At 37.7% G+C, this 26,781-nt stretch overlaps 1 protein-coding gene across 2 annotated transcripts in view; it reads right to left on the bottom strand.

Moving 5' to 3' along the window:
• Positions 1–26,781, bottom strand: part of spon1a (spondin 1a) — a 224,035-nt gene that overhangs the window by 123,602 nt on the left and 73,652 nt on the right. The window lies entirely within an intron of this gene.

Raw genomic sequence — 26,781 nt, 5'->3', positions numbered from 1 at the left:
CATCTTTTAAACACTATTTAAAACACGCAGCGTATTCTTTCAGTTGTATTTCCTTTCTCCGCTCTCCCTCCATCTCTTCCACTCACGTGCATAGATATCCATAATAAAGGCTAGATGTCTCGTCCACGCTGCTGGCCAATGGAGGTCGACGTCCGCACCTGGCGGCCATCTTGTCACAGGCAGCTAGCTCACTCGTAACGCTGTTTTAATGGTGCATGTACTTTTTAAATAACTTTAACTTGCTCAATTTTCTACCGATTTTCAAACAATTTGGTTTGTTACAAACGTCAGAGATGTAGTTATGACACTGCATACTTATGAATAAGTGTATAAATAAATAATCATCCAGAATTATAGGCACGTTAATAACATTTGTAGGAAACAAACAATCAAGATCCGTCAAGATTTCAACGAGATAAGAGAATTTGTGTTTGTGCTGATCACTCATCTTACATCAGCTTGCCTGTGACAAGATGGCCGCCATTGGTGATGATAGAGATTCCATCATAAGACATCTAGCCTTTATTACGGATATCTATGCTCACGGGTCTCTCTCTCTCACACACACACACAACATGCGCACGGCGTCGGTCTATGAGGCGCCGGACTGGACAAAAGCGAAGCTAACTCCGTGAGCGACACTGGATGAGAGAGACTTTATTTAAACTTATATAAACTAATATAGTTTTTTTCACTGGACAGTTTAAAGTTCATAACCATATTTTGTTGTTACTTGAAGAGTGCAGTGTTTTGTTGCATCATGCGGTATTTGTCCTGAAAAGGCTATTGAGTAAATATCTGTTACCTCAATAAATTTAAGGTCATTCCTATATTATTTGTATACATTTTAATCATTAACTTTAAAATCACACTAAAATAACAGTCAAGGGTAAAACAAAAATTTATTCCCAAAAATTAAAATGGAATTTGGGAAATAATAAAACAGAATTTGGGGAAAAAAATAAAATGGATTTCATAGGGCCCTGTATAGGAGACCATAAGTCTGAGTGGACATCCATGACTTGTGGAGTCCCTCAAGGCTCAATTCTTGCACCACTCCTGTTCAACCTGTATATGCTCCCAATAAGCCAAATAATGATAAAGAACAAAACTGCTTACCACAGCTATGCAGACGACAAACAGCTCTAACGACTACAGGCCCATTGACAACCTGTACCTATGCATTGATGAAGTAAACAGTTGGATGTGCCAAAACTTTCTTTAGTTAAACAAAGACAAAACTGAAGTCATTGTGTTTGGAAACAAAGATGTTCTCAAGGTTGGAAACAAAGATGAAGTTCTCAAGGTGAATGCATACACTCTTAGAAAAAAGGGTTCATTGGGGTTCTATAGGGTTCTTTACTCAACTCCAAAGAACCTTTTATGCTAAAAAAGGTTCTATAATGACAAGAAAGAACCCTTTTGGCACAAAGGTTCTTTATATGATATTATATTCATTCATATATTACATTATTCTGCAACATTTTGTAGTAATTAAATTATTGTTAATTAAACTGTTGTAGTAACTTATCACATTTTAATCATGTTGATTTTTGGAGGAGAAAAACTGAAATGGCACTCTTCGTGTGATATTGATTAACTACATAAAATTATATAAATATACACATTTTCTAACCCCCATATCTTGAATATATGAAATATTTAATCTGGAAACGACAAAACAAATGATAATGAATGAAACCAAAAGGTTCCATATGTAACCTTTTTCCTACCATTATTCTTATTATTGAATAAATGAAGAGTTCAGATGCAAAAGACTCTAAATGCCATTTGAAATTTTCTTCTTTAATGATGATTTTTATCAAACTTGTATATTTAAGTTCAGTAATTTTACTTAAATGGCAATGATAATTACCTATTAATTGTTATTTAAGTGAAATTACTGAACTTAAATATACAAGCTTGATAAAAATCATCATTAAAGAAGAAAATTTCAAATGGCATTTAGAGGCTTTTGCATCTGAACTCTTCAAATGTTCTGTATAGAACATTTTAGGGGTTCCAAATACGTAGCTCTGATAGAACCATTTAAAGTTCTACATAGAACCTTTTCTTATAAGAGTGTACCTTCAGTCTAGGGGTCAAACAACTAAAAATCAAGTCAGAAATTTTGGTGTGTCTCTAGAGTCAGACCTTTGTTTCAGTAATGTCAAAGCAATAACTAAATCAGCATACTATCATCTGAGAAATATTTCAAGAATTAGATGTTTTGTTTCCAATCAAGACTTAGAGAAACTTGTGCATGTCTTTATTACCAGCAGGGTGGATTATTGTAATGGACTCCTCACTGGATTTCCTAAAACGACCATAGGACAGTTGCAGTTCATACAGAACGCTGCTGCCATGGATTCTGAAAAGGACCAGAAAATATGAACACATCACACCAGTCCTCAGGTTTTTTCACTGGCTCCCATTTAGGATTGATTTTAAAGTACTATTACTGGTATATAAATCATTCAATGGGTTAGGACCTTAATATATTGCAGATATGCACACTGAATATAAACTAAACAGATCACTCAGATCATTGGGATTAAATCAGCCAGAAATACCAAGGGTTCACTCTAAGCATGGAGAGTCTGCTTTTAGCTATTATGCCAGCCGCAGCTGGAACAGGCTTCCAGGAGAGATCAGGTGTACTCCTACAATAGTCACATTCAAATCCAGCCTCAAAACGCATCTGTTTAGATATGCATTTACTGAATTAGCACAGTGCCACTGTTCGTCCGACTGTTTTTACTGTGCTGCTTTAATACTGCTTTAAAACTGTTCTGACTGGAAGAGATTTTGAAGAAGAGCGGGATAGTCTTCACTCCGATGAGGCGAGTGAAGGAGTAAGTTAATTTTACTGTAACGGCAGCAGACAACGCACGTGAAGCATGCTCTGTGGGGCCCCCGCTGGCCATTACTGGTGTAGCACTACCCAATCAGAGTACGTCCTTCGGCTAGAGGTCCAGTGGCACAGTAAACCGGCTCAATCTTATCCATCTCAGATAGGGGTATTACTTTATTTTATTTTTTTTATTCTAAACTGTTTTAATTATTCTTATTTATTTTGAATATTTTAATTCCTTTTATGTTATGTAAAGCACTTTGAATTACCAGTGTGTGTGAAATGTGCTATATACTGTAAATAAACTTGCATTTCCTCTTCATGACCATGTCTATTGAGATTTTTTTTCTCTCCATCTACTTTTTCTCGATCTAATGAGAAAGCAAAACTATTTTATTCGGTGGTGATCAATCCATACAATGTGATTTATACAGAAATGTGCAATATAGAAAGAAAAACATAAGCATTAGGGTCCACCAATCCCTTAACCTAACCATCAGTGCGGTATAGTATATATATATATATATATATATATATATATATATATATATATATATATATTTAGTATAAAATCACAGATTTCACATGCTCACACAGATTCATACAATCATAATTTCATACAGTGTTTTAAGACCTACTTGTCTATACTTAGTATTGCAAGACTTAGAATCATAATAACAGTTTTGCCTGCCAAAAAAAAAAAAAAAAACAGATCATTTTCAGCTGTTCTATTTAAAAACACTCTTTGTTTTCCTAAAAGGCAACAGCTCTGCCCACCAGCACTATAGCTGACTTGACAAGAGCCCAAAAATCTGCCAGTTGACTGAAATTAAACAATTACCAGCATTAGGATGGCATATTTCAGACAACGCAGCAGCCCGAGTTTGGCACAAGGCCCTGAGAGAGGCACCCGCACAGGGATGTAATGCATGGACGATGAGAGAGAAAGTGAAAACAAGAAAAAATCCAATGGCGGTCATCCAAAGTCATGATGCTTATGACTGTCTGTGAAAAGGAATTAGGAAATGCTTCTTGTCAATGCATTCCCCTGAGCCACCTTAGACTTTGGCAAAGTAGCCATGAAAGAGCCATGCAGCAAGAGAGAATCCTATCAGGATCTAATCATATTTCATCTATCATCTTTGTTTAATAATGCTGTGTACAACAACTACAACTTTTTTTTTCACAGTTTCTATCTTGCCTGAGCGATTTTACACCCGAGGTAACATTTATCAGAGGTGTTCAAAGACTGCGATCTCTCCAGTCTGATGCTTTCAGGGTTGAAGTACGGCATTGCAGAGAAGCCACTCACACAGACACAATTGATAGATGGGACACGAAGAGAAAGTGCAAATCTGGATATCCATCTTGTTGCTAAGCCACTTCTTGTCCTGAGAGATCCTTTCAGAATATGGGTCTCAATTGAGTTTGTTCTTTGATGACAAAGTCTTTATGCTATGGCAGTACACGCGGGAAAGGAGGAACGGAGGTAATAATAGCATTGCTCATGTGTACACACTGCCTACATTGTTTTAGGATTAATTTATACATTGATTTATTAGGTCATTTGATTTCGGTAGTGGTGAAAACATGTCCAATTGAGAATCGGTTCTAATTACCAGGATGGCGGATGCAGCAGTCCTTTCAAGACTACACTATCCTCAAAGAATTTCATGAACACAAAAACAAAAAGAGCCAGGTACAAGAACCTCAGTTTTACAAATAATGTATTATATTTAGTTCAGCAGTTCTTCAACGTCTGATTTTACTGATTGTACATTGTACTAAAACAGGCTGTATTTTCTGTCTACAAAATTTCACAAGTAAGAGCAAAGATCATGTGTATTGGGCGTGTTGTCCGGGGGAGGGCTCCAGGCTTGGAATTTTGTCCGGAATCCCCCTTTTTTTGGCCTATATTTGTTACATAAAGACAAAATATAGTAATTATTTTATGCTATCTCAGTGTTCAAAATGGTCACCTTGTCTTAACCCAATTCACCACAGTAAGCTTAAAATAAACTACAATTTGAGCAGGCAGGATGGATTTTGCAGTACATTTCAGTTTGACACCATTTGTCTTTACATGGTTATGTCAAAGCCGTAAAAAAAAGGAGCATGTCTTATTCTGCTCATGGGTATTTAGTTCATTTGTAAACTACTGTCGGAAGCAAAACTCTTGACTATCTTTCAAAGATTTAGTGCTATGAACTTTACAAACTTTGTCAAATTAAGTTATTAGTAGCAGCCAGCTAATAGTATTGGAACTGTCGATTTGAGTCAGTGTCTGCCGTTTATGCAATATGCATCAGAGTCAGTGAACTGTGGCTGACATTGAGACTTGCAAGCAAGTATGCGTTTATTCTGTCATATACCATTAAGTCTGGCGTAATGATGAGTGAAGTAGGTGTGAGATGAAGATAACGAGGTATTTCATAAAGATCCCTGTGATGGCTTCATCTGAGGAACAGTGGGGCGGGGTAGAACATTGGTCATTGTCAGCATGTCATCCATTAGAAGAGATCTGGGCAGTCGATTTTCCGACAGACTTTCTCACAAGAGCGACAAAGAGATTACAAGATGGGGAAAAAAAATCACTGTTTGTCTGCCCACCCAGGCATGTATGCTGTTTAATGGTCCTATTTATACTTATTTAATAAATGGTAATGTATCATACACAGGCAACAGCAGAAAATACAAACAAAGATCATTATGATATAGTCTTCAACCAGAAGATTAATACACACACCAGCAAAAAGATATTTTCATGTCCTCAATTTATAGACACAATGTAATGGGTAACATATTATGATTTTATCCATTTAATGACATCTGATGAAAAATTTTACTTTGATAACTTAATTATGTAAAACCTCATGATTAACCAAATCAATTTTTTTATATATCAAGAAAAACAGCTCTAACCACCCCACCATTGGAACCTGCGTTTAATGCATTGTGATCTGTTCCGATATAATTTTTTTTTCTGCAATTTTTGAAACTGCTGGAAGAATGCTTGTCGGTAGATTATAATAGATGAAATGAGTGCCTCCTTAAAGTTTTTTTTTTATTTTTTTTATGAATGCGGTGTCCATCCCATATACAGTATACAGTATATTTTGCCTTATAATGAACCATTAAGAGAAGAGATGATTCAATTTACTTTGAAGTTTGAAGAATGATTTAAAGTACTTTGTCACTTCTCTAAAAGTCATAATGGGGACACCTGTATCTAAACGAGTGAGACAGTAATTTGAAGGGTGGTGATGGCGCAGTGGATAAGACACATGTCTTTGGTATGAAAGACCCGGGTTCGAATCCACTGTGAGACACCAATGTGTCCCTGAGCAAGACACTTAACTAGTTGCTCCAGAGGCGTGCGACCTCTGACATATATAGCAATTGTAAGTCACTTTGGATAAAAGTGTCTAAATGATCAAGGACAATTCTGGGATAGAGCAACTAGTAGGAATTAATAAACTAACAATTAAAGGGGTGGTTGATTGCGATTGCACTTTTTTCATTTTAAACAGTGTTTAATGTCGTTGGTGCATTAATAGTATCTGCAAAGTTGCAGCACTGAAAGTTCAATGTAAGCAGAGATATCGTCTTTTAAAAATCAGGAATTTTAATGCCTACATAAACGCCTCGAATGGGACTACAACGGGTTTTATACGTAACTAACCCATACATTTACATCAATCCTCCCTCCGGAATATGCAAAAAAGGGCATGGCCATATTTCTGAGGCTCATCGAAAGTGTGTTATTTTCAGCCAGCTGTCAGGTTCTCTGTGTTCGGGATTCCCACGGACGTTGTAGTACATCAACAATGGATACAATTTATTTTTGATTATGTTCCTGAAAATTACAATCGTAATTTAGCTCTCTGTGCTGCGCATTTTACGAAAGATAGCTTCCAGAATCTCAACGAATTCAATCCCAGATTCAACAAGAAACTGTTATTAAAACTTGAAGCAGTTCCAACTTTAAAACCAGAGGCAGCAGTTGTTGGGCCACAACCTAAAAGTAAGACTTAATCATTTTAAATGTATTTGCATGTATAATGTCAGATGTAATGTTTTAGTTTTATCAAATGCCAGCGCTGGCTTTATAGCCACTTTATAGCCAGCTATTTTGTGTCTACGACAAACGCGTACAAACATTTTGGACCTGAATTTGTATATGTACTAATTTTGTAAATGTATTTTACATGTACATATACTTTATGACGCAATTTTTCGATTTGATCAAGAACGTAAACCAATGCTAATGCTGTAGCCAGTTAGTTCGATGCTATTTTGTGTAAGACAAACATGTATTAAGTTAAAAAAAAAAATATATGTATATATATATATAGGCTATGTAATCACAGCAAACTTCAGCTGTTGTTATCAGTGTACAGGGTGGTTTTAACACAGTTGCCACATGTAGGCTACACCTAAGCCTACTTGTTTTGCCTACATGTACATGTAAGTACATGTACAAGCCTACATGTAAGCCTACATGTAAGAAACGTTTTGTAAGAGCCGTGTTTGGGGAGGTTCTGCTTCACTCTCTTCATCGCCGCTTTCTGGGTCTGATTCTGGCTCAAACTGATACGTTATTGACATGGAACAAGTAATAGATTAATAAGACCAAAGACGGCCTGTTTGATATACCCAAAACTAATCATCTCATGTTTAAACACTATCTACATAAGGGCCAGCAGAAAATTCCCAAAGTACTGGCCAAGCTAGCGTGTATATGAACGCTGAAAAGCTGCTGACAACCTGGATCTTCTAAACAATTTTTTTTGTTTAGAAAGATTTTTTGATCATATTTACTGACACTAAGACTATGCTCTGACAGAACTTTGCCAAATAGACAGGTGAGCATTAAAGTGGGGGCTTCCCCACCCGTTAACCAATCCTTGTGGGCCTCTCACTCTATCGCATCGTAAACATGCTGAGACTGCGTTTGTGGGTGGTTCATGTTCTCTCAAAAGAGCATGACCACATCGTCAATGGCGCCACCAGGGGGTGGCCAGGGGTGGCCATGGCCACCCCTGGCCAACTCCTGGCCACCCCATTGGCCACCCCAATGGCCAGTATTAATTTTTGTAGCATCAGTTATGCATTTTATAAATAAGTCAAAAACATTCTTAAGTAAAAGAAGACGGGTAATTATCTGTCGTGACGTGCTTTTTAAGTGTCATTAAAGTCTACATCATTAAAGTATAAGGAAACTCGTTTTCTCTCGTCTCTCTGCGGCTGTCAATCATTCTCCATTCATATTCAAACAGCAGGCGCGCCTCTTGCATGCACGGTAAAACTCTCTCCAATATGATATGTTCACATTATAAATGCATGTTCTGTAGATAAAAGGCTGTATATTCGCATATTCGTTTGTTGCAGTTTTTAAACGACTCTCAACGATTATCAAATTAAATGACAGAGGAGCCATAATTTATCAATTTGAAACAAGAATATTTTCATACTCCTATGGTGTGTTCAGACCTTTAGATTGAAATAGTGTTGAACATGAAGAATCATGAAAGATTGGTAGAAACCGTTTGTTTTCATACCAAGAGTTCAAAAGATAACATCCATTCATTTTTTTTTTTAGAAAAAAAGGTCTGAAAATGTTTTAAATATAAAGAAAAAAATAATAATAGATTCATCATTTGTGATAAAGCGGCGAGCTATAGCGCACACATGTGATATTTTTATTAGAGGTTAAATTCATTTAAAAATCTGGCAAACTTCCCATACTACTTCTCAATAGGATGTCTACTTCATAAATTGTTTGAAAATTATGGAAATATATGGTTCAGATCACTCAAACCATTTATGGAAATGGAGGCGCCCTTCTATGGGTAGTAATGGAGTCTGTTTGTTAATTTTTTTATATATCAACCTAACCTATATCAATTTGGAAGAGAACTTGTTCAGATTTTTTGCCTTTGATTTTCTTACATTTTTGAGTCCAACATGTTTTGAAAATGTATATTGTATATAAAATATGAACAAATGCATTTTTAAACTATACATTTTCATAAACTCAGACTTCTTTAACTTTTTTTCTGTTTCAATTTCTTAATTTATTTAACTTCTACCAAATATCTTCTTTAAAACAAGACCAATCTTATGTCTGTATTCCAAAGCATAAGTTCGGAAAGGGGGGTGACACTTAAGCGGTTAAAGTGTTATCCATAAACTCTTTCTCTCCCTTTCATTATCATAAACATAATAGAGGCTGACATTTTTTTCGGGAATCCCTTTTTTGGGAAACAAAATCACGGGATTGGGACAGGAGAGAAAAAAATGTCAGCGGGAGTGGGCGGGACCGAGAATCGTAATAAAACTATGATGCCCAACTTTATACACAGATATACAGTTAAACATATTTTGAACTAAATTATATTTGCCACGTCTCTTTATGCTCTTCTGTTTGCTTTGGTGTGGCTGGTAAAGCGAATGACGTGCTCTACACACCCGTACCAGTTGGTGGCTGTAATATGCCAAATCTCATATTGGCCGTGAGACACCCGCATTTGATTGGTTTCACACGCTCACACCCCCGATTTCTCACGCTGAATTGTCAACCTGGCCGGTCAAATGCCTGGAAGATGAGTTTTTTCTATATATCTACCTATATATCTACCTGTTGAGCCACTTTCGATCGAGTAGTTATGCCGCAAATTAGTTACATTCTCCCGAAATCCAGAGCGAGCGTGCACGAGAGACAGAGATTGTGCTTCAAACCGCCTAGTGCTTGTACACACACACAAGGCAGAGAGAGAAAGCGAGCGAGAGTCCTTGCAAGTGTTCGTGTCATCTAAACCACCCAGTTTTCTGTAACTGAAAGATTCTGGTAAACTAAACAAAAAACAAAAAAAAAAGCACAATACAGGAGTGGGAGGGAATAGGAGTCATTCTTCCGAGATTGGGACAGGACCATACCTGTCATGTTTTGGATTTGAAAATAAGGGAAATTTTCTGGCGCCCACCGCGGACAGTCCCACCACCCCAACCAAGCTCAGTATCCCTTACATTTTAAGGTGTTATACCCTAAATGAAAACACACACACACACACACACACACATATATATATCAGGGATGGAAATTAACTTTTTTGGCCGTGGACAGTGGCCGGTGGATTTCAAAATCTAAAGATTTTTTTTGTGGGAGTGGGACGGGACAGGATTTTTTTTTTTTTGAAAATCGGTAGAAAATTGAGCAAGTTATGGTCATTTAAATAGTACAAGTACCATTAACACAATGTTACAAGTGAGCGAGCTGCCTGTGACAAGATGGCCGCCAGGTGTAGACGTCGACCTCCATTGGCCAGCAGCGTGGACGACATATCTAGCCTTTATATAGATATCTATGTTGGAGACCCCTGCTGTAGACACACATCTGTGTTCAAACACCGAATAAATATGAATTTTGCATAATTGGTTCCCTTTAAAATTAAAGTTACAAAAAAAATCTGACTTAAGTAAGAAAAAAATTGCACTTGTTTCTAGAAAAGAGAGAAAAATTTGACAAAGTGTGAGAGACAAAATGTCCAGTGTCCCATGTAGACCGCAACAGTAGAGCTGACTAGCATTGCTACCATCTTTATCTCAGGTGGCACCTTATTTTTGTCCATGAGGGGAGAGAACAGCAGTTGTTCAGTCAGGAAATGGAGAATTTTATAATCCATCTGACATCCTCTGGTGGCCTGTGCCAGCAGAACCTGAGTCAGAGACAAGGCAGCCATTAAAAGCACCACAACAGCAGTCTTCTCATTAGCACCACACTGAGCTGAGGTAGCAGCCAGCTCCATACACAAATTACCAACTGGGTGAGAAGGGAGGGAAAAATGGTGGGGCAATACAATGACATCAGCTGCTGAGGCCATATTTTTATTCAAGACTGTAGTTTACAGCTCAGATAACATCAGGAAAAGGGGATATTTTAATGACTAAAATAAAATCTGTCTAGGTATTGCCCATCTAGTCTGAGGCTCAGGTAGCATGCATACATATCCATCACAGACCTGATGTACACTGCACATAAAAAGAAAAAAAAAGGCGAAATATTGATTTCCCGAAACCCTACTTCCAACAGACATTTACGAACAGCATTGCAAACTTGACCAGTGGTTAAAAGCATAGTTTCTTGTTAGTATGACCAGTGGAAACGAGTGAAGAACAAAGCTTTGTTTACAAAATAACTAATAGGTTAGCAGCCAAATGTTACATTGTGAAAATGGAAACATTTGAATTTGTGATGAATGAGAGAGGTACATGAACTCATAAATTAAGATTAAACCATATGTCGGCCATATGCTGATTTTCCACAAATTGAACAATATTCAACGAGGTAATCCAACTATATGGGCAATAACAATATAAAAATAAATAAATAAATAAATAAATAAATAAATAAATAAATAAATAAATAAATAAATAAATAAATAAATAAATAAATAAATAAATGTATTGTGTTTGTCCACTTTTGAATTGACAAAATAATAATAAAAAAGCCCCCCAAAAAGTAAAGAAAATATAATAAGTTAATTTGTGTACACATACTTTACTTTATGCAACGTTGTTTCAACAGCCATCGATTGTTCCTCTAGAATATATCTACCCTATCTCACGACCAATTCGTACGAATTCGTACGAGTGATTCAAAAGTGGCTAATTCGTATTAATTCATACGACCTCACTCGTACAAATTTGTACGATTTGTCTAAACCCACGTGACGGTTATGTTTAGGGGCGGGGTCAGGGGTAGGTCATTCGTACGAATTCATACGAATTGGCTAATTCGTAAAATATGTACGATTTAGCTAAATCGTACTAATTCGTACGAGTGAGGTCGTACAAATTGTTACGAATTAGCCACCTCGTAAAATTCGTACGAATTCCCGTGAGATCGGGTTGGTTTAATGATTTATATTCACTATTATTTGTTGAGAGGGATTGATTACTTTTTGGCTTTTTTCTAAACACAATATGTCCCTCTTTTGCAAACTTTCATCAAAATACTAGACTTTCCTTTTTGGCAGACATCACCACTATATATTTTCCATCCACCTGTAATATAGAGACAATCTTTCTGAAATAAATTTTGATGGAATAACTTTTTATTACTATAAAAATAATTACTAGAATTATGAATTATTGGTTTCAAACTGACTATAAAAGTACAAGTTTTAAGTACAAAATATACCCAATCTTCTCAAAAATGTCCATAAAGAAAGGCTTTACAAGATATGCAAACATACAGCACTAAAATATGGCCATGTGGCATTTGGGTAGGGAATTACACGGGTGAGAACACAAACAATCACTCTCTCATTGCCGTGTGGAAGCAGACTCTTTAGAAATAGTAGAAGCATAAAGGTTTTGGAGAAAACATTATTGTTCTCTGAGCTGAATGAGATGAATCCACCGAAGCATGGAGATTTTATTTTCCATTTACTCCCCCAGAGAGCGTCAACAATGACCTAAAAATTTATGAAAAACATTTTAGCGCACAACGATGACTAACAACGGCCTCTAGAGTGGAAGGCACATCATGATGATCTGCGGTGCAGGAAATTGGGAAGAAATACTGTTTATTTATCAACAGGATATGGCTCTTTATCAACACATAAATGAAGAAAACAATACAAACCAGCCAAAAGAACCAATATGAACACATATATAAAACTTGTAAGTTATATAACTTTCTAAACTTCTGAAATGGTCAGAATAAAGCCGTCATTTACGAGCCATCTCTACAGCCACACCTGTTTGGCTGAGCAAGGACATTTCCACACAAATACTGAGGAAGAAAGACTCTAGCCCCTCTGTTTTTCTTTTTTTTTTTCACACTAAACCCTGACTGAATTTTCACTGCAAATTGACTGTTTCTGTCCATGCCAGCATTCACAAGGAAACATTTCTTGGTTCAGAGTTCAAATTCATCATAGCTGATGAGTAACCTCTGCCAGGACAAGACAGTAAATCTTTTAAGCTAACAGTTCTCATTCAAACAGAGAGATAGCATCAAACATCACCAAATACAAAACAAAAGAGGCAAACCTAAATGTGACATTTATAATGGGTTTATGTAAATATTGTTCTAAATTAACTTACTTTTTTAAAAAAATTACAACTTTTTAATGCTCTGTAATTGTTCATAAATGATAACACTTATATTGTTTATTTGCATGCTCTTCACTACTCGATTCACAATTATGCAAGTCAGGTAACAGTGAAAACATGTCCAAAAAAGTACTGAATGCATCAGGCAAAATCAACGCAATTATCCATGTTGCAGGTGGGTTCTGAGTGCTAGGTTGTGATGGATTCAGAAGGCTACCAAAACCTCGCAAAAGTACCAGCACTGTGATTTAGGCATCTAACTCAACTTTAAAATACAGAAAGTGCTCTTTTAAAGCTGGTTAAACTGAATTGCAGGTGGTCCATAATTACTGTACAATCTTAGAAGAAAAGGTTCTATATAGAACCTTAAAAGGTTCTAAAGCGCTACATATTTGGAACCCCTAAAATGCAGTGCATGAGTATGATCACACATTTCAAGATATGGGGGTTAAAAAATTTAATTAATCAAAAAAAAAAAAATCAGCATGATTAAAATGTGATATTAAGTTACTACAACAGTTTAATAAACAATAATTTAATTACAACTACAAAATGTTGCAAAACAATGTAATATATGAATGAATAATAGCCTTTAAAGAGCCTTTGTGCCAAAAGTGTTCTTTCTTGTCATTATTGAACCTTTTTTAGCATTAAATGTCCTTTGGAGTTGAGTGAAGAACCCTATGCTACATATATAAAACTCTTTTTTCTATGCACTTTTTTGTGTTGTACTTTTTATTAATTGACCTAATTTTTAATTCTAAAGAATTTAAAGTAAAATATCTTGAATCATGCTGTGATGGACTGGCCATCCATCTAAGGTGTTTTCCAGCCTATGGCCCAAGATAATTGGATAAGCTCCAACATCATCATACCCTACAGAGGACAAGCGATTTGAAGAATGGATGGTAGAAAATGTTCCTCTGGCAATAGGCGAGGCTTCATTCCAATGAGAGGCAACTCATAATTCGAAATTCTTTTATAAGCCACTTGAAAGTTGAAAGCACAGTCATTGGATAGATATGAACATAAATGAGACATCTCAGACAGATGGTGCTTCTATTCTCCTCGAGAGAAGGAAAGATGTCACATTGTGGAGTTTCCACCCGCTGGCTTACTGTGCCAAACATCCCCCACATTCATCTCATCTAACTCTGGGCTTCGACCAACTGCTTTATTTCGGTCTAGGTGGTAACAGCACATGATGATTCCTCGGTTTAAGCGATGCTATTGTCAGAGTGATTCCTGTAGCTCGGAGAATGCAAGTTTACTGACTCTGAATAGAAAGAACAGTCTGACTTCTGTGCATGAAGTATGTTGCATACCAAAAAAAATAAAAAATAAGGTCAGACTGAGCATTCATGAACTCTGTAGATTGTAATCGTAATTGTACTATTTACTGTGAATTGAATAAATCAACATCGAATGTGACATTGAATTAATAGACCAATAAGAATGTGCAGAACCTTTGCTATAGCATCAACAGGTGTGACCATTAAATATGGCCTTATCAATTGTTCAATATGTAAGCATAATGTTAAAAGCACTATACAAATAAACATGACTTGATTAGAGTAGACTAGACACTGTTAAATACAGACAAAGGCATATCTTTCCTGTGCATTTTGATTCTTTTCCAAAAAAAAAAAAAAAAAAAAACAGGTTTATTGGCAAATTATACCATGGTCTGGGTGAATACTCGATTCTGATTGGCTGCAGGGTGTCCGTTAAAAAGTGATAGAGGACACCTAGTAAAGTAGTTCTGGTGAAAATGCCTGTTTACCATTCGAAATTAATAAATAAATGCGCTTCCTACAACGGCTGTGAGTAACCATAGCAACAGGCAGTCACATGCTCTATCATCTAACGTATATTATAGCCTAATACAACAATGAGCGACTTCGTTATTTCTTTTAACATTTATGGAGAATAGCAACTTTGACGACTGGTATGCTGCTGAAGAAAGAAAAAATGTAAATAAAACGGAGAAAATTACACCGCTGCTGCTCTGCTCCATTGAACTCTATTGGTAACGACGTAACTTGCGACCGCATAGCTGCTAGTTGGATAACGATGCTTTCGGGAAACGCACCCCTGAATGAGACCCTGCGGGAGTTTTACGCAGCTGTCCAGACAACCAAGGCAGGAGAAGGCTGAACGTTACAGCGTTTCAAGCCTAAGGAGCCTGAGGCAAATGACCCTCTCTTTGATCTGATTAATTTATTGCCCTCTATAACGTTAAGTGCAAATCGCTGGAGCTCAGAGCTAATTGTTTTTTTATTGTTGTTTGATTAATTGTTTTATGTGTAATAAAAAAAAAAAAACTATGCCTACCTTTGTGTTTCATGAAAAAAAAAATGCATTTGTGAACCTGAAGGGATACGAGCTAAGCGGACTATAAATATCTCCGGTTGCTAGATAAACAGTCAGTCAAGTTATTATTTGTAAAAACTAGATTTAGCCAAATTAAAATATAAACTAATGTTTTAAAAATGTTTTATTTGGCAAGTGACCATGGTATAAGCGGGTTAATGCCCTCCGAGGTGTCCATTGTCAGGTTTTAATTGACACTTCGGCGGAGGCAACCGTCCTCCGCTGCGCGTCGGCCGGTTTACGCCTCGCCGTCGTCCATTAAAACCTGACAATGGACACCTCGTCGGGCATTAACCCTTACATGTACTGACTTTCAGCTGTTTGCAATGAACAAATCAAACAACAGCAATTGAAATAGGTCAACATGACAAATGTATCAAGTGGTTTCCCTAAATTTAATTAAAAAAGCAACTTGTAATGACTTCTGCAGTCTCATAATTTTTCACCCCCCCTGAATAGAATCCATTACAACAGCACAAATCTGCAAAACAGGTGTTGTATCACGCAACTAATCAAGGTCTTCAATTGGTGCACGTCACATCCGATGGATTTCGCAGAAAATCCAACCCGGACACTTCACATAGAAATAGGAATACTGGCCTTCAGAGATAATAGCAAAACCCAACAAATGGATCATTGTAATATGCGATTACAATCCCTTTACACACAGGCAATTTAAAAAAAAGGATTCATTTTAGAAGAAAAGTTACATATAGCACCTTTAAATCAATATATTGTCTTATCTGAATGAGTAGCCAGGACGAATTTCACAGTTTGCAAGCAAATATTCTAGGCTATGTGATTCAAAAGTCTTGTGAAGAAATAATTAGTATGGGTTTCATGACCTTATGTTTTTTTTAGTTTTTTCGCAAAACATGCATAAGTGTCATTATCTCAAAACTTTTACATACATCCTTCTGACATATTACTGTAGCAGAGTTTGTGCTGAGTACAGTGTAATGTCATGCCATGAAAATGTCACAAGTATCAGAAAAAAGCACAAATGTCAGAGCATGTCAGAACACCTCCAGCGCCCATGAAAACACCTCAGACCCCAGAGGGTTAAAGGAAGAGTGGTTCCCTATTATTCAGTCACATTCAACATTATGTCAGAACTGAACTGACGAATTGGAATCTAGACTGAAAGCCCATTCACCTTCGGGTGAAAACTAAATGAGCCAATGCACATTGGCGTGCAATATTTGCATCATCCACCTAGGGCTGGGCGATATATCGAATATGTACGATGTATCGTTATATTTTTTGAAACGATATGGAATGAGGCAATACCGTTTATATCGATACAGTAGTTTGATATGAGCACATCTGAAAAATAGCGGAGGTTGCAGTGTGAGCTGCTGCAGTGAAAGTAGCTAGGCTACGTAGTACAATTTGTCCTAAACATGACACAAGCTTATATTAATTGCGTCAAAATCACTTTGATATAGTTAACAAGTTTAAGGCAGCTTGCCGCCCTGTCAAATGCTCTGACAGACACTGTTGCTGACTGACAGATATACTTGCGCTGTTTAATGCGTTTGAGATGTGGTGCTTTCCTCAGTGCTCAACTTACATTTCACATATTCTCCATCTGTAAATGTTAGAAAGTAAAGCAAATATGTCCATTTCACAACAAATATGTCCATGTCAGAAGAGGACGAGCTTCTGCAAGTGAATCTCCGCTAAAATTCATGCTTCCTTGAACGAGCGCCGGCGCGCGCATGCGCGTGAATAGTACTACGTAGTACGCAATAATTCTGACTAAAATAAACATATTGCTAAAATATTTGTTGTTGGAGAAAATAAATGTGCCATATGTGGAATTTTAAACCTACAAGTATATATTTTTAATGAAAGTGAAAGTGATTATAATGGGGTAATCAAATGCAGGCTAATATAATTAGTTTGTGCTTTTGTTTTTGTTTTTATTTTCATTTTTAGTTTAGCTTTTAGTCAATATAAAAACAAAAGCTTTTTGCACATAATATATTGCATAGCCTATATTATATTTGTTTCCATATCCTTCAATATCAACATTGTTTGTAGGATATCATTGGGTCGAATGTGAATATACTATATATATATATATATATATATATATATATATATATATATTTTTTAATATAAAGATTTTCTTTATCTAAATAGAAAACGTAGAAAGTACCGAGATATATATCGTATATCGCCATTTGACCAAAAAATATCGAGATATGATTTTTTGGCCATATCGCCCAGCCCTACATCCACCTCACCCCGTAAAGCGGGTATATTAAGAAGTTTGTGATGTGCCTTAATCCCCCCACTTTAATCCCCCTCTTCTATTGGCAGCAGTGTTCGAAGACACAATGCCTTCTCACGCACCCCCTGCCCAACCGTGGAGCCAGGTAAGTGTTGTACCGCACACTCAGACCCTTTACTCTGTGACTGTAGTCAAGTCCACCTATATCCAGTCCAAGACAAGGACTATTGAGACTGAGTCAAGAACGAGTACAAAGAGGTTTGAGTCCCAACTGAGACTGTCAAGACAGAGACAGAAAAAAAAAGAATCCTCTTCAAGACCACGTACCTAACTATCTATTCTAAGATAATCATTTTGCATTATTATTTGTAATGATCAAAAAATTGTATGCATACTAGCTGCCTGGTTGTTTTTAAACTCACTACAGGTTTAGTATAGAATATTTAAATTAGTGCTGTCAATCGATTAAAAAAAAACTTGATTAATCACATTTTATATGTGGTTATGCACAATTAATCACAACAACAAAAATGTGTATACATTTTTAATATATGCTATAATGTACTAATTTCACATTTAATCAAATGAATGTAGAAACAACATAAAGACAGTTTATATATTAATTACTTGTTTAATGGCATCTTTTTTTTTATGAATGAAGGCCAGTATTACTGATATTAATACAGCTACTGATGTTTCAAGGAATTAGCTTTTTGCCATTTGATGGCTATGTTATCGATCTCTCAAGAGAATAGGAGATTTACAGGCCTTGTCGCTCCCTTCTGTCTAGAATTCAGACAGAAGGGGGAGTAGAAGTTATTCTTTATCCAAGACCTGGGTATAAGTGCCCACTAACGTACCGTATTTTCCGGACTATAAGTCGCATTTTTTTCATACCTTGGCTGGTCCTGCGACTTATAGTCAGGTGCGACTTATATATCAAAATTTCCAAGATTTACTCGTCACAGGATCGCTGATGGCCCTAGATTATTATTTGCGAGTTTTTGATGTATTTGTGGTATGACGTGAATGCATCATTTGCCGAAATTGGGGGGTGACATTACCGTCTACTAGGGCTGCACGATTAATCGAAAAAAAATCATGATCTCGATTCAAACATAAATGCGATCTCCTTTCTTAATGATGGCGATTCACTTCCGTGTATTTCCCTGCATTCAGATCATGCTGCATTTACGCGTTATATTGGTCACACTCACACAAAAACAAAAAAATAATTCACAAATCAATCATGCGGACGTTTCATCAGGGAATGTCTAAATTAAAGTTGTTGCACGTGAGCAGCGCATATTTTTTTGGGCTTGCATGTTAATCAAAGTATTCACCGGGCGCAGGGGCAGCGCGTGAGCAGCAGTGAAACGCGCGCTCAATTAAAGTGAAAGCACACTTTTGAGGGACAAAATTAATGATTTCACTCAAAAAGTAGTTTCACACAATGTCTAGTCAGTTTTAACAAGAACTGAAGTACCTTAAAACTTATATAAAAATAATAGCCGAGTCCCATAGACGCCTGTATCTTTTACACGCCTGTGTGGCTGCAGGTTTGGGTAAATAAAAGCTCGTCTCAAATAGGCGCGGGTCTGTTTTTTAATTTCGGTTTGTTAATCTTCTAAAACCGTCAGATCGTCTGCTTTTTGGAGGCCGCTATAGCACATATTAGTCCCGCCAAAGCCTAGTTTGATCGGCGAGTGATGATGTAGAATAGAAACTGCTGCGCTTGAAAGGGCGGAGAGAGAGAGAGAGAGGTTTTCAAACAACACGAAAGTTTGGAAAACCGCAGTTTCACATAGAGCATTTTGGAGAGTTTTAGATATGAAGACTCAAATATTTATAGAAGATTTAGGCTACCCATTTAAGCTTGTTTGTAATTATTCAGTTTGGGTGAAAGTGTGATGTCTGATTATAAAAAAAAGCTATAGTAAACTAGCCAGAAAATATTAAATATAGCCTACACTTACTTTTAGTTCATGACTAATACACAGACAGCTATATAGGCTAGCCCCAAAGAACCAGCTTAAACAATTTAGATTTTTTTTTGTTACTGCACTTTATTAGACTGTCTTGTGGTTTTTTTTTTTTACTTGAGTGCAATACATTTTGGATGGAAAAAAAAAGAGAATCGTGTAAGAGAATCGAGATCTCAATTCCCATGGAGAAAAATCGTGATTCACATTTTAGCAAGAATCGTGCAGCCCTACCGTCTACAGCCACGAGAGAGCGCTCTATGCGCTCTAGACTACAGCTACGGTAGTTTTACCGCTGAAAAAATTAACTGAAAACAACTGATATTAACTGAAATATTAGACTGAACGCAACCGAAACCGAAACCATCCTGTCGGGATTCAGAAAGGCTGGAATAACCGGAACTGATGCCGAGTCTGACGACAGCCCCGCAGAGGAGGAGACGGCGCTTCATGTTTCTACAGAAATAGCGGAGTTGTTCAGAAGCGACACGGAGGATGAAGAATTCAACGGGTTCAGTGATGTGGAATAAGATCGCGGGAGCTTGGTGAAATTGCTTTACCGATAACTGTTGGACTCACTGTCTTGTTATGTTATTTTATTTGATCCTATTCAGCCTCTCAGGTATGTTCTTTATGCTATTGTGTAGCTAACTGTTGATGTTTTACGTTAACAACATACCGGACACATATTCAGCCTGTTGTTCTTTGTGCTATTGTGTGTAGCTGAATAACTTAAATGCCTTCTGTTTTAATGAATTAAAGTCTGTTTAAATAACTTTTTCCTGGTCTTGGATTTTGTTAAATAAATTTCTAAATACATGCGACTTATAGTCCAGTGCGACTTATATTTGTTTTTTTCCTCATCATGACGCATTTTTGGGCTGATGCGACTTATACTCCGGAGCGACTTATAGTCCGGAAAATACGGTAGCCTGGCCAGTAGTCCATCATGCCTTGTTTCCTCCCCAAGTGTTGGTGGAACAAGAGAAGCTCAGGTTGCTTTACCCGGTCAGGGCCCTTGAGATTTATGTCAGGAAGACATCCCAGTGTAGAAAATATGACCAGCTTTTTGTATACCTCAGGCCCCTGGGGTATGAAGGGCTGCCCGGCTACTAAACAGACTGTAAGCAGGTGGATGGTTGAGGCTAGCTCTATGGCTCATGAGGTGAGCGGGCTGCCCTCACCTCTGTTGGTTAGAGCTCATTCCATCCAAAGCTTGGCATCATGTGACTTCAGGAGCGATTGATTGTTACCCTTAGCTGAAGCTGAAGGGATTCCCCTGTCATTGACGCAGCGCCTCATTCCCTTCTCAGGGAGCCATGGTTAAATGGGTAACCGGAGACATTTTATGGCCTTATATGGCCTTTAGAGGCCATATGATGCCATAAATTTCTTGTTTTCCTTTTTCTTTAGTGTGTTATGTAGCTGTTAGTGCATGTATAAGGTCTGCGGAGTTCTTTATAAAATTTAAGGCTCAGCCACACTTACCTAAAACGCTTCGTTCAAACACTTCGTTCAAATCTACATCAGTATGTGGAGGCAGAGTTTCATAACACCGTCCAAATGTATACGTAAAGAAAGAAGGCGTAACTTTTATTCTCGCTGTATTGTTGCCACCATGTTGTGGAAATGCTCTATTTTTCGTTGCAAAAGCCAATCTACTGTTTGACCTTCCAAAAGAGGACACAATTAAAAAACAATGGGGCAAATCTTTGAAGTACATTTTGGTGCTTCTGACTCAGCCTGTAAGTATGTTTAAAAATTGTATGAATTTGCTGCTAACTATTACTAACAATATACAGTAGCACTTGTTTTTATGTCGGCAAATCAATGACAATAATAACCGAGCACACAACTGATGCGCATGGTTTCCGCGAGAGGATGGAAACAGGAACTCGCAAGCTCATTCAAAAACCGCGTACCCAAATCTCCACATCTCCTCTGTACGCAATACAAGCCATCACGCATCGCATGATCATTACACATTACACGCTCTCGCGCTTGATCTGCTCTCCCCTGCTGCTTTTGCTCACTCGAAAAGTTCTGAAATAGTAAAATGCTTTCAAGAATACCACACATCTTTTTCCAGCACTTCAAAACTCAAATATTATGTTTTAACAAATATCATATAATACGTACCGTAAAACTTCAAGTAATAGCTGAGTCCCAAATAGAAGCCTGTCTCTTTTACGCGCCTGGTGTGGCTGCAGGTTTGGGCAAATAAAGGCCGGTCTCAAATAGAGGTCGGGTCTGGTTTTTAGTTTCGGGTTGTATTTAATCTTAAAAAAACACAGATCCGTCAGATCGTCTGCTTTTTGGTGGCTGCCAAGGCAACATTTTGTCCCACCAAAGCCTTTTTTGATCGGTGAGTGATGTAGAATTGAATGACTGCTGCGCTTGACAGGGCGCATAATGAACGAGCAGAGAGAGCACTCTCAAGTTTTCAATCCAACACGAGTGCTGTCTTTCTCTCTCTCCCTCGCTTATATTAATCAAAATCAATTGACACGATATTGACACAATAGTAAAAGTTCGGAAGAAAGCAGTTTCACATGGAGCATTTGGCATTTTTAGAGAACAGAGACTCTAAGCCTACACTCAATAGAGTGCCGAAGTGATGACGTCACTTTGTAGGACAACTCGGAAGCATAAATTTCTTGTTTTCCTTTTTCTTTAGTGTGTTATGTAGCTGTTAGTGCATGTATAAGGTCTGCGGAGTTCTTTATAAAATTTAAGGCTCAGCCACACTTACCTAAAATGCTTCGTTCAAACACTTCGTTCAAATCTACATCAGTATGTGGAGGCAGGGTTTCATAACACCGTCCAAATGTATACGTAAAGAAAGAAGGCGTAACTTTTATTCTCGCTGTATTGTTGCCACCATGTTGTGGAAATGCTGTATTTTTCGTTGCAAAAGCCAATCTCTTGTTTGACCTTCCAAAAGAGGACACAATTAAAAAACAGTGGGGCAAATCTTTGAAGTAGATTTTGGTGCTTCTGACTCAGCCTGTAAGTATGTTTAAAAATTGTATGAATTTGCTGCTAACTATTACTAACAATATACAGTAGCACTTGTTTTTATGTCGGCAAATCAATGACAATAATAACCGAGCACACAACTGATGCGCATGGTTTCCGCGAGAGGATGGAAACAGGAACTCGCAAGCTCATTCAAAAACCGCGTACCCAAATCTCCACATCTCCTCTGTACGCAATACAAGCCATCACGCATCGCATGATCATTACACATTACACGCTCTCGCGCTTGATCTGCTCTCCCCTGCTGCTTTTGCTCACTCGAACAGTTCTGAAATAGTAAAATGCTTTCAAGAATACCACACATCTTTTTCCAGCACTTCAAAACTCAAATATTATGTTTTAACAAATATCATATAATACGTACCGTAAAACTTCAAGTAATAGCTGAGTCCCAAATAGAAGCCTGTCTCTTTTACGCGCCTGGTGTGGCTGCAGGTTTGGGCAAATAAAGGCCGGTCTCAAATAGAGGTCGGGTCTGGTTTTTAGTTTCGGGTTGTATTTAATCTTAAAAAAACACAGATCCGTCAGATCGTCTGCTTTTTGGTGGCTGCCAAGGCAACATTTTGTCCCACCAAAGCCTTTTTTGATCGGTGAGTGATGTAGAATTGAATGACTGCTGCGCTTGACAGGGCGCATAATGAACGAGCAGAGAGAGCACTCTCAAGTTTTCAATCCAACACGAGTGCTGTCTTTCTCTCTCTCCCTCGCTTATATTAATCAAAATCAATTGACACGATATTGACACAATAGTAAAAGTTCGGAAGAAAGCAGTTTCACATGGAGCATTTGGCATTTTTAGAGAACAGAGACTCTAAGCCTACACTCAATAGAGTGCCGAAGTGATGACGTCACTTTGTAGGACAACTCGGAAGCATAAATTTCTTGTTTTCCTTTTTCTTTAGTGTGTTATGTAGCTGTTAGTGCATGTATAAGGTCTGCGGAGTTCTTTATAAAATTTAAGGCTCAGCCACACTTACCTAAAATGCTTCGTTCAAACACTTCGTTCAAATCTACATCAGTATGTGGAGGCAGGGTTTCATAACACCGTCCAAATGTATACGTAAAGAAAGAAGGCGTAACTTTTATTCTCGCTGTATTGTTGCCACCATGTTGTGGAAATGCTGTATTTTTCGTTGCAAAAGCCAATCTCTTGTTTGACCTTCCAAAAGAGGACACAATTAAAAAACAGTGGGGCAAATCTTTGAAGTAGATTTTGGTGCTTCTGACTCAGCCTGTAAGTATGTTTAAAAATTGTATGAATTTGCTGCTAACCATTACTAACAATATACAGTAGCACTTGTTTTTATGTCGGCAAATCAATGAAAATAATAACCGAGCACACAACTGATGCGCATGGTTTCCGCGAGAGGATGGAAACAGGAACTCGCAAGCTCATTCAAAAACCGCGTACCCAAATCTCCACATCAGAGACTCTAAGCCTACACTCAATAGAGTGCCGAAGTGATGACGTCACTTTGTAGGACAACTCGGAAGCTAGCGACGCATGGGTTCGAAAAGCGAAAAGCAATGCATTTTGCCCATAGACTTTTGGAAAATCGCAAAAAATAAGATCGGTGTTTCACAAAGGGTTGTGACCCTTACCAACGCATTCTCACCCCAAGGCGTCACCTTTGACCATGCTTCAATATTTGACGTTTTAGGCGCCCTTTAGCGTCACTTACATGGCGCGATCCTACGGCGTCATCTAACTGACGCTAAAGGAAAGCGTCAGTTAGAGGACGCGGTTAGGTTTAGGTGTGGGGTGGGGGTAGGGTACACGCGATCTTAGGGCGTCATCTAACTGACGCTAAAGGGCGCCTAAAGCGTCAGATATTGAAGCATGTCCAAATGCTTCCCAAGGCGTCAGCTAGTTGATGCCTTGGGAGTGAGAATGGGCTGCCCTTACATGTTTTGTCTAGCAAGATAATCTTTACAAGTTAATACAAAATTTATACATTTTGAAGCCTATATAAAGATTTTAAAAAACACAATCAGACACAATAAAGTTTAAAAAAAACACAAGCAGGTTATAACTGTGTGTTCTATGTCATAGATGTGAAAATATTTAGAGGCTCTGTTCACCACAGACCTTATTTCAGGCGATTTAGCAAAAACCCATTCAAAAATCCCATAGATTTTAGAGCGAGGGAACCGTAAAGGCCAATTTATACTTCTGCGTAGGGTGCGCGCAGTAGGTACGGCGTAGCATACGTACAGACGCGTCCCATTCCGCGTACCCTTCGCCGTCGCCTGACGCGCACCTCCTCAAAAATGTAACTACACGTCGCGACGACGCGGACCGCAAGATCGGTGATTGGTCGGCTTGGTAGCATCGCATTTCCTCCTACGCATTTCCGCACATACCTTCTCACGCATTTCCATCACTGTCTATGATTTCCACACGTACCATCTCCTCCGACGTCTTCTCTCATTTCTGCCTTTCAGTTTTAGTAATTTCACTAAAGTGAACTGTTTTTCCACCTCAATAAGCTCCAACTCCAACATGATTCACTCTCTTTCAATCGCTATTGCTTGTAGTACCCTAGCCGCGAGGAATCTAAACACAGTGGAACATTAAAACTCTCCGCCGCCAACTAGCGTTTCGGAGCAGTACTGCAGAGCAACAAGACCTGAACGCAGAAGTATAAATGCTCATAACGGCGTTGGCTACGCACGTAGGCGACGCCGTTATGAGCATTTATACTTCTGCGTTCAGGTCTTGTTGCACATTACGGCGTACCCTCGACGCAGAAGTATAAATTGGCCTTAATGCTAAAATGCTAACTCACTTCCGCGTTTTGGCCTACAGAGTGACGTCGTAACTTCGGCACTCTATTAAAACATATCAACACTAAATTATAAAGGCCATGTCTCAAATACAAGCCGGTGCAGTTCGATGATTTGGGAAAATAAAAGCCCAGGCTAGTATTTGAAGTTTTACAGTATTATTTGCTCATCCTTCAAAGATTACCCCCATTTATAAAAAAAATTAAAAAAATAAGTTTCAGCATGTAGGAAAACTCACATTTATTTAAAAATACTTTTTCTTTTAATAAATAGGAAATTTCCCTGGCATTTCTTTTTGCTGTATCGAAAACGTACCGAGCCATAACACCACTATATCGTATCAACCCAAACCATGAATTTTGTGAACCGTTGCACCCCTAATTATAATGTATATGAAACCGATATTCAATAGTGCCTCAGATGTGGAACCCACTGTTACTATAAACTGTGATTTTATTTGATGCGATCTGAAATAACCTGTGCAAGTGTAAATGTCAGAGTGAACTTACAGTACCTTTCAGTCACTGGCAAAACATGTTTCAGCCAAGACCCATATCACAACATGGATCTCTCCAGCCTTCAGTAGGATTTGTTTGCTATCTGGACCGTAAAAACCCAAGGAGAATAACTATCAGTCCAACCAACTGTAAATAGTCCTGCTTATAACATACTCAAGAGCCAATGCAACACACAGCCATTTGGCTCACATAACATATCTACTGGAGAGCTGCCACACAGTGATACAGTACCTCCTCCGGGGTTTCCATCACTTGCTCAGATGAACTGAAGTATCTTTGGTGCACTGACTTGAAGACTTAATTATCAAAGTGACATTTCCAACCATATTAGCCAATGCCATTTGGATGCCTGAAATGCATTGGTCTAAAGGGACAATGCAATTTTACTTCTTTCAGTCCAGTTGAATGTGTTAGCAAAAAGCTTTTAGAACAAATAATGGTGCCTTCCAATTCTCAGTGAGCCAAAAGCAACAGTGGGTTGGGGACTCTTGACCATATAAGTAGTAATCTGCTTTGGTGAAACTCATTTAGTGTCAAAAAACAAACAGTAACACTTTAGTTTAGGACCCAATTCACACTATTTGCTTATTAGCAAGCATATTACTAGGATATTGGCTGTTTATTAGTACATATAAAGCACACGTTTATGCCTTATTCTGCATGACCATATTATACATCGCTTAGTTTGGTAGTTGTTAAAGTTTAGTTATTGGGTAGGACTATTAAAAATAAGTAAATAGGATTTTGAGGCAAAAGTCATTATTAATAGAGTGAAAATTAGCCCTTAATATAAAGTGTGATAATACAAATAATAAAATATATTATCATTATTATTTTATAATTATATTATTTATTTTATTATTAAAT

The sequence above is a fragment of the Pimephales promelas genome, chromosome 10, assembly GCF_988280905.1.
Source record: "Pimephales promelas chromosome 10, fPimPro1.hap1.1, whole genome shotgun sequence".
NCBI classification, from domain to species: Eukaryota; Metazoa; Chordata; class Actinopteri; order Cypriniformes; family Leuciscidae; genus Pimephales; species Pimephales promelas.
The sequence above is the reverse complement of the archived record's forward strand: the minus strand, read 5'-3'. Positions and strand labels throughout refer to the sequence as shown.